The 14,394-nt window shown below is 40.9% G+C and overlaps 1 long non-coding RNA gene across 2 annotated transcripts in view; it reads left to right on the forward strand.

The window, feature by feature from the left end:
- LOC103014298 (uncharacterized) overlaps window positions 1–14,394 on the forward strand; it is a 434,243-nt gene that overhangs the window by 5,222 nt on the left and 414,627 nt on the right. Inside the window, exon 1 of one of the 2 annotated variants that reach the window (XR_009007198.1) lies at window positions 8,362–8,430. The exons of the other annotated variant lie outside the window; for it this stretch is intronic. This is a non-coding gene — a long non-coding RNA (uncharacterized LOC103014298). Of the gene's footprint in view, window positions 1–8,361; window positions 8,431–14,394 lie in introns of those variants that run through there. 2 annotated transcript variants of the gene reach the window in all.

Here is a 14,394-nt window from a genome sequence, read left to right on the forward strand (position 1 = left end):
AACAACGGCAGATATTACAGGGCAGAAGATAGACTCAGTATATGGAAAAGCTTTATGATTAACTTAGAATGCACTGCTGTTGGAAGAGGGAGCTTTCTGGACTTGAGAATTCTAGCAGAGGCTGCATGACCATCTGTAGAGGAGATTTCTGCATTGAATGTGTCAGACTACATGACTTCTTCAGTCTTTTCCAGTGGAGAATCTATGAAAAAGGCTGGCTGCTTCATTGCTTTGACTCTTGTTACTGGTTTAGCATCTGTTTTACTCTTCAGGCTGTAAGCTCTGTGAGGATGAGGACCACGTCTGTCTTGTTTACACTGAATTAGCAGGGACCGGGGCGGCATAGAGCTTTGTGGTCAATAATTACTTGGTGAGGTGAAATGAACAGTTGCCACCCTGGGTAATCAATGCCAATGGAGCAGAAGAAATTAATCAAGGGGACTGGGCCAGTTGATTTTTGTCTTTCCCTGGACCCCATCCTTAATATGTCAGATATTGAGCCAATAGGAGACCTGATCTTATTGCCAACTTTATCTTTTAGATGTAGACTTCGGTTTCTCCATGCATGAGATAGTAGAGAAACAGTATGGCAGAATGCTTAAGAGCACAGTTCCTGGAGTCAAACTCCCTTGCCTTACTTTCACAGGGTTACTGTGAGGATTGACTGTCTCTCTCTCTCTCTCTGTGTAAGCTGTTGTTATAAATTGGTATAAATTCTTTTTTTAAATTAAATGTTTGGAAAATACAGGACACATGGTAGGGCTTTGAGTAATGTGCACGATGAATTCTCTCCTGATATACAGGAGCTTATGAAGGAGCCTTCTAAAATTTTACACATCACCATTTGTACACCCACTAGAGAGAGAGAAGGCTGGATTTGAATCCTAGCTTTGCCGTTAAGCCATTCTCCTCTCTGGAACATCAGTAACATGGAGCTGAAAATACCAGTCTTGACTATCTTGAGAGTGAAGTGAGCTGAACTACATGGTGGAGTTTTGATAACAGTGTAGATTAAAATGCATAACTTTAGTTCTATTACTGCTTATGTCTTTATCACCACCACCCGCTTTCCCCACCACACACACTTTGTAGTGGGGATCTGGCTCAGCTGCTAGTTTGCAGGATTCTCCTCTTCTACCAGCTTTAGCTCCTTTCCTTCTCAAAATCCCTTCCTGGGAGGAGGAAGGGAGGGAATACTTTGCTTTAGAGCTATGAGGATGCCCAGGTGTAAGGTCCTAGATCAAAAAGAAAAATTGCTGTTTTGATTTCCACCCTTCTTCCATGCCATTTCTTTCTTGGTCCCTCTCAAAATTTCTCCAGCTCTCCTGTGGCATAAAGTGAGTCAGAATAGCAAATGAAACATGCAGAAGACATAAATTCTGGGCATAAAATATATATCAAATGTACATCTATCAATTGGCTTTATGCTATCTGAGCTGCCCCCAGGGTGTCAGTGGATCAGGTGAATGGATTTCTGCCACTGTGGGTAATTCCATAAGGTAATAGGGAGGGCCTTAATGCAGTGGAGAGGCAATATTCTCCCAGTTATAGATCATGGTTTAAAAGGGGCATCTGTATATTTTGATTTTGCGAGTCAATGAAGTTGAGTCCCCAAGGCACTCTCGGAGCTTAGGCTTTCTGAGTCTGTGGAGAGGAACTGGCTCAAAGCCAGGAATGCAGCCTAAAGAAGATGAAGCCAACCTCGACTCCAGAGGCCTGGTCCAGAAAGGCTCAGTCCTATGACCTCTGAGAAAGCTCAGAATAAAGAAAATTACTGTATAAATAGTTGGGTTTTTTTTGTTTCATTTCCTTGGCCAAGTTAACTATTATACCAAATGGTGAATTTGTCTAACCAAATGGGAAAAAAATTCAAGCTATTTGATTGACTGACAACACCCAACCAGAAAGGCTCATCAATTAACTCTGATTGTGATTACACAGCTCTGTGTTGATGCAGTAAGAGAGGGAAGAAAGATGGAGATGGAGAGAGAAACACAAGGAACAGCTAATACTTATTAAGATAACATTTTATTTTCCAGATACTGTGCTTAGCATTTCCATGCACTGACTAACTTAATGCTTTCTACAACCCTATGAGTTAGGAACTATGATTATCATTCACATTTTATGGTTGAGAAAATTAAGGCATTGAGAGGTTTAGCAACTTGCCCAAGGACCACCTAGTTAGTGGTAGTAGAGGGATCTGAACCCATTGTTAACCACTACACCGTACTGCCCTGAAGGAGAGAAGCTCTTTCCAATTTGGGGAATGGTTTTCTAGGCTCCAGGAAGTCTGAGGACTTAGGTTCAGAAAAGTTTGATCGGAAATTAGAGTATTAGAAAAGTGCCTGGAAGCAAGTTAGTACTCCTGAATATACCAGTATGCTTAAGAATGGTGTCTACAGCTCTGCAAAACTATTGGGAGGTAGGGAGAACCTACTTCAACCTTACTTTAGATAAAATCTCTGTTAGCAAATTCTGCATTTGGACCTGAGCCCTAGCAGAGTTGTTAGAGATCTGATGACTTGGCTTAGATTTAAGAGATTTTGAGATTCCAAAAATAGGGCCCTCAAGAAGGATGCAGACTCTGATTTGATTATTGAAGTAGAGCTGTGCTAAACATTTCCTATTACTGGGGAGTCCTAAGTCCAGTACACATTGTGCATATGATAATAAGCAGGATACAGCAGATCAATATCTAATATCCAACCCCTTCCTCCTGACAGAACTCAATTTTATTCAGGCAGTCATCCCTCCCCAGTGTGGCCAGTTACTTCAGACACAGCTGACCCCAATTCCAGATCCCAGGGGTGGGCCTGATTGAGTTTACCAGTCCAATTTCTCTAGTCTGTGATTGGTTCAACAGTGGGCATATGACCTGATACTGGCCAATTAGAATTGAGAGGATGCTGGGGGGAGGAAGGAGAGAGGTTAGGCGTCTGCGTCAATTTTCTTCTATTTTAAGAGAAATTCTCAGAAAGAGATTATCTTTTTCTTTCCTCTGGAAGTAGCTGTGTTTGTGTAGTGATAACTGTACATATCTCACAGTGTTTTATAACTGTCTCAAAGACCCAACTAAAATCAGCTTATAGAACACATGTTTATTTTATAATTGCTCACATAACAAGAATTTCAGAGGTAGGACAGTTCCAGGGTTGGTTAATTTCAGGGGTGTAAGGTTCCTTGCTTCTTTCTCTGCTGTGTGTTTGTGGTTCTGTGTGTTTAGTTCTTTGCAGTGACAAGATGGCTCTAGCAGCTCCAGGAATCATCTCACACAGAGAGGCAAGAGTGTCCAGAGGCAGGAAAGGCGGCAAGTTCCTGACTTGTGTTTCTTTATAAGAGTGTGGAAAACATTTCTAGAAGGGCCAAAGCTGACTTCCCCTTACATTGCCAAGGATTGTTACATGTACATTCTTCAAACAATTGTGGGAAGATGAAAGGAATGACCATAATTGGCTTAGATAATTAACATCCACATTTAGGAAGACATAATGAAATACACTGATATCTGATACCTGAACAAAACTGGGCTTCTATTGGAAGAGTAGGGCTTCTAGTGGGAGAGTAGGACTGTTGGATAGATAACCAATAAGGTTGGCCACACCCTACAACAGTTGTAGTCAGGCTACCAGTTTGAATGAAGACAATACCAAGGCTGACGGGGTAGAGAGATGAAAGTATCTGGTTCTTTGACATAATGAACTGCTGAATCAAACCAAACAAGAAGCCTGCACAACTATGTGTGGACTTCCTGTTATAAGCCATAAATTCCCTTGTTATTTTTTTTTTTTTTTTTTTTTAAATTTATTTATTTATTTATTTATTTTTGGCTGTGTTGGGTCTTCGTTTCTGTGCGAGGGCTTTCTCCAGTTGCGGCGAGCGGGGGCCTCTCTTCATCGCGGTGCGCGGGCCTCTCACCGTCGTGGCCTCTCCCGTTGCGGAGCACAAGCTCCAGACGCGCAAGCTCAGTAGTTGTGGCTCATGGGCTTAGTTGCTCCGCGGCATGTGGGATCTTCCCAGACCAGGGCTCGAACCCGTGTCCCCTGCATTGGCAGGCAGATTCTTAACCACTGCACCACCAGGGAAGCCCTTCCCTTGTTATTAAAGCTGTTGACTGAGGTTTCTGTAATTTGCAACGGAGATCACCAAACACAGATACCAGGTGCTTAATAAACACTTGGTGAATGAATGAATGAACAAATGAATGAATTTGAGGCTTATGTTCTAAGGATGAAAGTCTCTTATTGTATCTCACTTGAGGATGGGCAAATTTTAAAAAAGTAAGGCTAAGTCAGATTTTGATATACTGAGAATACATAGTAAATTCTTTTGAAAAGACATATTTATCTTGTAAAATTGTTCTTTTTAAAAAAAAAAAAATTAGAGCATGTCTGTGGTTACTAGGGTTAACAGAAAATTTCTGAAAATAACCAGGTCTCTTCTAAATGAGTACAAAGGGGGAGGAGATGAGGTAGGTATACTGGGGAAGTATTTAGTAAAAAATTTGTCAAGTATTTTTTGGGTGCTTAGTATGTGCCAGCATTGTGGTTGGCCTCAGAGATACAACAGTGAGAAAGATTGATGTGATCTTGACTTTCAAAAAATCTGGAGTCTAATTAATAACTATTTCTTCTGTGTTTTAGGGATCTAGACTAAAACATCCCCAATAGATCCTAAACTAGTAAAGAATTATTACTGATAATTTTGTTTTACTAAAAATTAGACTAATTGAATATGTAATATTTGCTCATTATATAGCACTCATGAAGAGTATATACATATATATAAATAAAATAATATAAAAAAACAGTAATAAATACCTGCCATTGAGGACTTACTCTGTGCTATGCATGGTTCTAAATGTCATGTACTTCTCATAATAATCCTGTGAGGTAGATACTATCAGTAATCTCTTTTTCCAGATGAGAAACCTGAAGCAGAAAGCAGTTAAATATTAAGGTTACACACCTAGCAAGTTGCTTAGCTTGGTTATGTACCCTGCTGGTCTTTTTCCGCAGCTTATTCTTATAACCACTCTTATATGGGCATCATATTTTATTCCCAGGTGTATAGATTTGAATCTGAGGTTCAGACAGTCGACATGACTCACTCTCTACAGCTGAAGGGAGTCGGTACCTGTCTCAAAGAGTTTTCGAGTATTAAATGAAAGAATATATAAAAGGTACATAAACTGAGTGTGTAGTATATAGGAAGCCTTCAAAAAATGGAGGGCTTTATTATAAATTTAGGGCTTAGTTTTCTGGTCTGATGCTAGGGATTATCAGAAATCTCTGAATTTCCAAAACCCACAGCATTTCTTGGCCATACCCATTTCCTCTAAACCCTCTCAACTTACAGGAGGCCCCTACTTGCTTTTCAGGTGTTGCAGGAGGAAATTATAAAAGGTGATGCAGACTCCTGAACGTGAGTCAGAAAGACAGTTTTCTCTGATTGTCTCATTTCACTCTTCGGAGAATGGCCAAGGTTAGCACGAGAAATCCATGGGCATTGAGTTCTCCATCAATTTTCAAAAGGTTACTTATTCATAGAACTTTAGGAAAGGATCCTAAAGGACTTGTAGTTTGATTTCGTATTTGAAACTGTCCCTCCTTCTTTGGAATCCCCACCAAGAGATACTTTCTGAAATTTGGATCTGGGAGTATGCATGAAGATGTTTATCACTCTTCCATCACACAGAGAAGACGTTAACTAAATTTAAAGAAAAAAAGAGTTTTGGTTGAACTGTCACCTATTATAGGAAAGAGCAGTAAATCATACAGCTCTATTTATTATCCTAAAATGAAACAACAGAAAAAGGGTTGTGAGTTTTCACAAAGTGAATTTACCTGTGTAACCAGCACCCAGAGGCCTCCTTCATGCCCTCTCCCACTTACTAACCCTTCACAGGCAATCATTATCCTCACTTGTGATGGCACAGATCAGTTTTGCCTATTTTTGAACTTAATATACGTAGAATCACGTGGCATGTAGTCCCTTGTGTCTGGTTTCATTCCGTCAACATAGTACGTGTGAGATTTATCCATATTGTTGCATGAGGCTGTAGTTTGTTCGTACTCATTGCTTTGTAGTTTTTCATTGTATGACCAGACTATGATTTATTTATCCATTCTCTGTTGAACAGTTGGGTTGTTTCCAGTTTAGTCTATTAATTAGTGCTTCTATGAACATTCTTGTACATGTCTTTTTGAGAACATTTGTTCACATTTCTGCTGGATACATACCCAGGATTGGAATTGCTGGGTCATAGGAATGCATGTTTTGGCTTCAGTCAGTGCTGTCAAACAGTTTTCCAGAGTGGTTCTCCAGTCTAGAAAGATTCAGTTTAACTTTTTAAAGGACAAGACCCAGAGGGAACATGGGAAACCCCATTGTAAGTGATGCTACATCTGGGCTTGAAGCATCAGAAGCATCTAGTTAAAAGTTCATTTGTTCAACATATATTGATCGAGCACCTACTATGTGCTAGAGGCTCTTAGGTTTTGGGGATCTAATAGACTAAAAGAGAGAATTTAAACATATAATCCCGTTGATAACTATTTACCAACTGTAGTAAATGCTATGAAGGAAAAGTACAGAATGCCATAAGCCCCAAAGACTAATGCCTTTCCCTTTTTTTTCTTCCTTGAGGGAAGGGAAAAAAAAACCAAACAACCTCTAACTGTAATAGCCTTAATTGTGAACCAGCTTCTAGGCTGTCAGATTGTAACCTAATTAATCACTGAGGGCGCTGTGGAATTGATGAATTGCTTTGGTGCTCTTTTACTAGTATAAATCTTTGATTTAATGATTGCTGGTCTCTGATTCATACTGTACTACCTTGGTGATCAATATGCATGATGAATGGCTGATTTTCAAGAACCACCCACTTGGTAATGCTCCTTTCTATATACAGTGTATGTATATATAAATTAGTATGCGAGACAGATTTCTGACAAAGCAGCAGAGGGTGAGGTAATATTATGGGTTGAGGAGGAGGGGCAGAAATGGAGGAGATGAATGGAATTTGCTGATAGAAGTTGGGAGGAAATTTTCAGGAAGGGCAAAATAAAGCACTCATTGAGAGAATTCTCTTCTCTGTTTGCTGTTTGATCAGTCTCCTTTGGCTTAAGTCCTTCAATTCAAGGATCTGACGTTGCTTTGGAGGAGACTTAGTATCCAAAGCTCCTTCAGAATGAGAAATTCATTGCAGGATGAGAGCTATATATAATTTACCAGCTATGGATTCCTTTGCTTCATTTTAAAGTTCCTATTGCTGAATGGGCATGAGGGCAGGAAGTTGACTGTGGTTTGCAGGGGTCCTGGAAGACCTTTGTTGTGGTTTGTTCATTAAATCCAGAACTATTTATTGAGTACCTGCTTTATTTCAAGCTGCAAGCTAGGTACTGGAAATACACTAAGACAGGAAAACTTTCACCCTCAGGGATCCTTTATCTAGAAGGATCTGTGGGACTACTAGAGTCGTCTTTGGTCTAGTGGACACACACATGCTGTGCTTCACTCTGGTGTTGTTGAGATACCTGGTTTCTAGTTTCAGAGAATTATCTTTAGGTCTCCCTCTCTCTCCCTCCTGTTCACACACACATATATTTTGTGATTCAGTTTCCTCAACTGTCAAAACCTTGCGTGCTCAGATTTATTAGGGAAAGCCAGAAGTATGTGATGTAACTTTGAAACAGTGAGACCAATTCTGATGTGAGTTTTACAGGAAGCAGTCACTTTATTGTCATGTTGTAAATATGACAACAACTTGAATAGTGAAGAATTATATGAATGTAAGGTGTTTTGAATTTCCAGTGACTTTTATCTGGAAGGCATAATCAAAGAAACATTGAAAGACTTCTTGTTGCATCATTGTTTTTGATAGCAGGAAGTTGGAAAGCCTTAAAGACCCATCATTGGAATTATGGTGAAACATGATGAAATGATTCAAACTGATTGTACAGATCTCTACTGACATCAAAAATAAGTTCACATCACATTATTGAATAATAAAAAAAGGTTAAAAGCATGTGTAGTTATGATCCCTGGCACAGAGGAGGTATTTGGTAAATATTTGTTTAATAAACTAATAACTGGTGGTTTGTAGCTGTTCACTACCCCCATATCAGCAAAAAGAGATGTATGGAATGATGCTCCCTAAATTGTTAACAGTTGTTATCTTGGGGTAATGGAATTTCATGTTTAAAAGAAAAAAAAAAGCATTTGAAAAGTATGTTCTAAATATTTTTATAATGAATGTGATTTATCTATATTCAGAAAATATAGGCTATTTTCATTTTTTTTTTTTTTTTACAAACAGTACTCTGAGTAAGAATACTTTCCATTTGTTCAAAAGGAGGCTAGAAACCTCTCTTCTCTGGGATTTGATCTTCCTCAGTATGCAAGAGAATTAAGAAAAGCAACTCCTGGGTAAGCAGTAGAGTCTCTTTTTACAAGGCCTGGAGGGCTGATTCCATCAAGGCCCCCCTGGAGAAATCTTAGTGATTCTGCATCTCTCCTCCTGGGAGCTGGTTTGCTCTCCCTTTCCTGAAGCCAGGGGATTCTCACATTTATTACTATTGTGGCTTCTCTTCCCCTCTTCCCCATCTCACCCGGGCAGATTTCTTGTTTCATCTGGTACCCAGTAGAGCTCTGCTGAGCTGAGGGCCTGTCTTTCCCACAAATCCTCATCCAATTAATTGATAAAAAATTAGTAATTTAATTTTAGTGATGGGAATTATACACCATTCTCTGAGCTCCCTCTTCACGAGGCGTCCCAGAGTCGCCTCATACAGACAAGCACCTGAAGCAAGAGGAAGGAACGTTTTCTATATTTTAAGTGGATTTGGCCACTTGAGCATCTTTGATTGGAGGGCAGGCAAAAGAACAGGAGGCACAGAGCAAAAACGGTCCCTCTAGAAATCAGGAGGTTGAAAGCAAATTGGTAGGGAAAAAAAATCACATTTTTTTCCCTCTGTGCTGGTGGATATTTTTGGGACTTGTGCCAACCTACTTACCTATTTTAACCCTGAACTGCTTAGATGTGACACAACTCCATTGATTTTTGGATTCATTTAAAAGTATGAGCTCTGAATTCAGACAGTTTTCACTAGCTATGGGACCTTTGGCTTCAATGTTTTCATCTGTAAAATAGAACTAATAAGACAACCTATCTAACAGGGTTATTGTGACGATCAGTGAGATAATGCACTTATAGCGCTTAGCCCAATATCTGAGACATTTTGCAAGGGCTCAAAAGTTTTAGATGTAATAGTGATTATTATTTCTGCAAGTCAGTATTAGGGATTATTTAAATAGAGGGTGAGCTAAATTTTATTAAAGTGTTGAAGGGGTTGTTTCTTCATAAATTTAGTCTAGGAAGGGTTTCTTGAAAAAATTTGCTGTTTAAGGCAGTGATGTAACATGATTGCAATGGTTAATCAACTCGGAACAGTTTTCAAGTCCCCTCAGGTAACTTAGAAACCTTGAAATCACATATTATTTCTTGGATAGTTAGTTATCCAAGTGTACCCTCTGCTAAACATTCTGTTAACAGTAATTTGAATTACTACAAGTTTTTTTTTTTTTTAATTATTTATTTATTTTTTATTTATGGCTGTGTTGGGTCTTCGTTTCTGTGCGAGGGCTTTCTCCAGTTGCGGTGAGTGGGGGCCACTCTGCATCGCGGTGCGCGGGCCTCTCACTGTCGCGGCCTCTCCCGTTGCGGAGCACAGGCTCCAGATGCGCAGGCTCAGTAGTTGTGGCTCACAGGCTTAGTTGCTCCGCGGCATGTGGGATCTTCCCAGACCAGGGCTCGAACCCGTGTCCCCTGCATTGGCAGGCAGATTCTTTTTTTTTTTTTTTTTTTTTTTTTTTTAATAATTCTTTATTTTATTTATTTATTTTTGGCTGTGTTGGGTCTTCGTTTCTGTGCGAGGGCTTTCTCCAGTTGCGGCAAGCGGGGGCCACTCCTCATCGCGGTGCGCGGGCCTCTCACTATCGCAGCCTCTCTTGTTGCGGAGCACAGGCTCCAGACGCGCAGGCTCGGTAATTGTGGCTCACGGGCCTAGTCGCTCCGCGGCATGTGGGATCTTCCCAGACCAGGGCTCGAACCCGTGTCCCCTGCACTGGCAGGCGGATTCTTAACCACTGCGCCACCAGGGAAGCCCCAGCAGGCAGATTCTTAACCACTGTGCCACCAGGGAAGCCCACTACAAGTTTTTAGATACCATTTTATTATGTTGTCTAAAGCAGATGTTTACTTAAATTAAATGGATCTTTATGTATTTTAAACAAAGTGGTGGGGTTTCAGTGTACAATAGAATTGGTAGCTTAGACTGTGTTAAAATGATGTGAGGATTTGAATTAAACTCTTCTGGGTTTTATTAATGTAAATGTCATAGTATGAAGAGCCATGGAATTCTTTGTAAGTATCTTACATCTCCTTTATTCTGTGGTAAACTCCTAGAGATAAGTAATTGCTCGCTTATCTTTTTGTCATGCACACACCATTTATAGCCTGGTGTAGTGTAGAGTAAATGCTCAATAAACATTGAATGAATGATGGCCCAGAGTTTGTGTGAACAAGTATTTGTTAGGCTGGTCAAGGGGAAGATGGTGTTAAACATGAGCATTTTATGTCAGCCTGCTTTTATCTCCTACAAAGATTGTAAAATCCTTGGGCTCACTGTGTGTTTTGTATTTCTTTTGTGTCTTTTCTAACAACGTCTAGGATGGTTGATATTCAGTAAATACTTATTGAATTGGACCAAAGTAAATAGAGGGAGGTAAAAGTAAAATGGGCTGCTATTGATCTTAAACTGGGAAAACTATTTCCCTGACTTCAGCCCCTCAGTAGAATTTTTTGAGCCTTCCCAGCTTTTGGTGCATGGGAACACAAGTTGATTGCTCATGGAAAACCGGTCATATCAAGAGAGTCTCATCTCTCTTTTTCCACAAAGAATTGTGACTTATTTAAGAAGATCGACTGTTGACACACAGTTTGAATTTTATAGCTAACTGCGCCATTTTCTCAGACCTTGCATTCAGCTGTGGAAGGCCCCTGGAGCAGTTACCTGGGTGATCATATTTACCAAGCTTCTCCTGAAATGCAGATAGAGAAGAGCTTTGGGGGAAACATTTGCTACACTTCCAGAGGTTCCTCTGCCTGTAAAGCAGAATGAAGCTATAAGCTCAGCCTCAGAGGCCAGGCTGGCACTGACTCTGGGACACCTAACTTCATTTTCCATCTCCGGATGATGTGTTGGCTTGCCCAGACATCTCAAAGCTTCGCAGCTGGGGAGACGGGATCTGGGGAACTGATAGAAGAAGGACTTGAAGGAGGATTAATGGGAGTTGGGTCGTTGAGCAGCTGATTAGAACGGTTGATTCTCAGAGGTTGTAAGGAGGGAGGCCACGCCAAATCCTATAATAAAAGCTATATTCTCTGTAACAGGGAGAGGCCATTTCATTCATGAAAAGTAGCAGAGAATACACAGACAATGGGAGCAAAGAACCCTAGAAGTCAGGTCTTCAGCATGTTTTTGTCTCTTCCACTAACAGTGAGATGAGAGTGAAGAGGCTACCAAATTGGATACCAGCAGCCGAGTGTATCCAGCCTCTTGAGCAGGACAAAGCTCACCAGCCAGTGTGGGCTTCATGACAGCTGCAAAAGCAATGGCTACATAAACTTTCTCAGGGGTGGGGTGGAGAGGAGAAAGTGGAATGTGAGAGACGCTTTTGCAGTAAGAAAAACATAATAAATCCTAGAGTTACACATAGCCTGGGGATTTTTATGACCATAGCCAGGCATGAAGGAATGACTGAACTTAACTAAAGCTGTTAATTACCTGGGTGAGATCAAAAGCCCAAGTAAAGGAATATATTTATGATGCACCTTACAGGATATGCTTCAACTTCTTAATTTTTTTCATTAATTGGTTTGATTAAATAGATTTAAAGAGCCTGGGCAGAGCCTTGTAAATCATATTCCATATTGATCTAATGAAATAGTCAATAAATTTACTAACATAACCCCTTTGTACAGTCTGGAGGGAAATGCTTCACTGAATGGTTATAACTCAACTCCAAACCTCCCTGCTATTCCCACAGTGACTCATAGAGAGCAGGAGGATGCTGGGAAAATCTCTTAGGCCATTTGTAAGAGTGCTTGAATAAGTGGTTTAACACCTGTTCAGACTACTCACCACCCTCTGTGCACCTGCATCCCCAAGCCCTTCGGTACTTCATGGGGGACTTTATTTGAGCTGGCCAGTGTTGGGTGCCTTGTGAATTCTATGCATAATTTACCAAATTTACTAATGTATGCCACCATCTGTTCTAGCCCTGACTCTGGGGCTTCAAGACTCCAGTCACATTTTAGAGCCTTTGACTCTTCTTCATTTGTCCATCCAGCTATGTAAATACTGACAAAAAATGAGGCTCTTAAATATAATAAAATGTGCTCAGATAAATAACAAACCTATAATGAAGATGCCTAGATCTCTCAATAAATCTCGACTAAATTATGGGAAATTTCCTAAAGTAGCTTCTTTGTGTCCCTTTTCCCACCTCCTAGAGCAGGGAAAGGAACCTGAATGCTAGAGAGCACAGTGGTAAAGAGGTGTTTTATGGGATGGTTTAGACACTGATATTTCATGAATTTCTTCCACTGAGTGTGGAATGGAGCAAGATTTTGCACTTGCCTTAGTTACTAATCCCGAAGGTAGGCCTATAAGCAGTGTTCTTGGGGACAGAGTTCCTCTGGGCGTGGGGTGTCAAGTCAGCACAGAGGTGAAAAAATTTACTTTGAAAGTCCCTTAATGCACTCATACAGGACAGTGTTAGTAGTTTTGTGCCTACAACCGTGCAAGTAATTTTCGTGTGCCTTCAAGTATGAGAACCACTGTGAAAAGGAACAGGAGCAGAGTAGGTGTGCAGCTCTGAGGAATTCAAACCATCCTATCTTTAAAATCACCATCAAATTCTTAGTTATGACTGGGGGATGGGTTGGTGTTCCCAAAGTGGTCCTGGCAGCCTATAAGCTTTAGTCGACCCTGTTTTAATATTAAGTCTTTCTAACCTTAATGCAGTGTTAGAGATTTATGTGTGATTGCAAAGCTTAAACCGGGAAGTGGAGTCTCATTTTTGGAGGACTGGGGCGGGGGGAGTGTGGGTGCGTTTAGGCTCTACAGTCTGCAAGCCTACGTTAAATTAGACCTTGATGCAGCTTCACAGTACTGGAGAAAGCAATGGAATTTGAGTATCCAAACCAGGGCAGTTTGTGGATGTAAAGTGACTTTAAAAATTAAATGCCATGGTGAATTCAAATGTTGAACTCAAAGTGAAAGAGAAATCCCTGTAATTGAGGCCTTTCTCTCTCCTTTCACTTCCCCCCTCCCCCTCATTGTATCTTCAATTATCTGGGTAATTTGGTCCTGAGGGCATAAATTCCTTTATAACTCAAATCCATTATGCAGAGAAGAGTCATCAGGAAATTGCTCAGATTGCATCCCTGACGGTGCGAAGGTTTTGGAGCAGATCCGGCGTTCCATTAACACAGCGCTGCTCTCGATTTTAGCTTTGAGCCCGGAGGCTGGACATCCATAGCTCTTCCCTTTGCCCCTCTTTGTTTCAGCAAGAGCCGCCTGTAGGGAAGCCCCGTGCTGGTGCTGGCTGGCGGCGGCTTCTCTCCCTCTGAGGCCATGGCTGCTGCCAGCTTCCCTTGGCTGGTATAGACACTTCTACTCCAGGCCAGGAAGAGCTGCTGCCAGGTGGGCAGGCGTATGCTTTTGTCTTGTCTCTCCATCTCCGGGAGCCAGGCACCCAGGCCTTTTAATTCCTATAAACCTCAGGCCTTCTGGTGGAGAGCCGGTTTTCATGTTTGTGCCCTGACAGGGGTTGTCCTTGTGCTGCTGTTGGTGGTCTGTGAGCCACCTGCCTTTGGGCTTACAGGCTCTCAACACAAATGCAAACATATTCAATTTAAATTTTGGAAGAGGACATTCTAATGCCTGGCAGCCTCTTTTATCTGGCTTTATTCTTTCTAGATTTCTGGTTTACTAGGGATATTCAGTTTGGGTTTGTTGTTTGTGTGGATGGGTTTTCCCTCTTGTTCTATTTTGTTCCCACAAAGTGATGACTCGGAGGAAAGCAGCATGTAGAAGAGTCTTAGATTATGGATCAGGCAGACCTGTGTCCATTGCTTTTTATGTTTCCCCTCACAATTAAGTAAATACCACGAGAAGAGAGAATTTTGTCTGCCTTATTTTCTGCTGTATCCCCAGGGCCTAGCACTGTGCCAGGCACATAGTAGGTGCTCAATAAGTAATTAATGTGCATGAGTAAAAGAATGGGCTCATATGCTGCTCTCTAATTAGAAGCTTTGTGATTTTA

Source organism: Balaenoptera acutorostrata, chromosome 2, assembly GCF_949987535.1.
Source record: "Balaenoptera acutorostrata chromosome 2, mBalAcu1.1, whole genome shotgun sequence".
In the NCBI taxonomy this organism is placed as follows: domain Eukaryota; kingdom Metazoa; phylum Chordata; class Mammalia; order Artiodactyla; family Balaenopteridae; genus Balaenoptera; species Balaenoptera acutorostrata.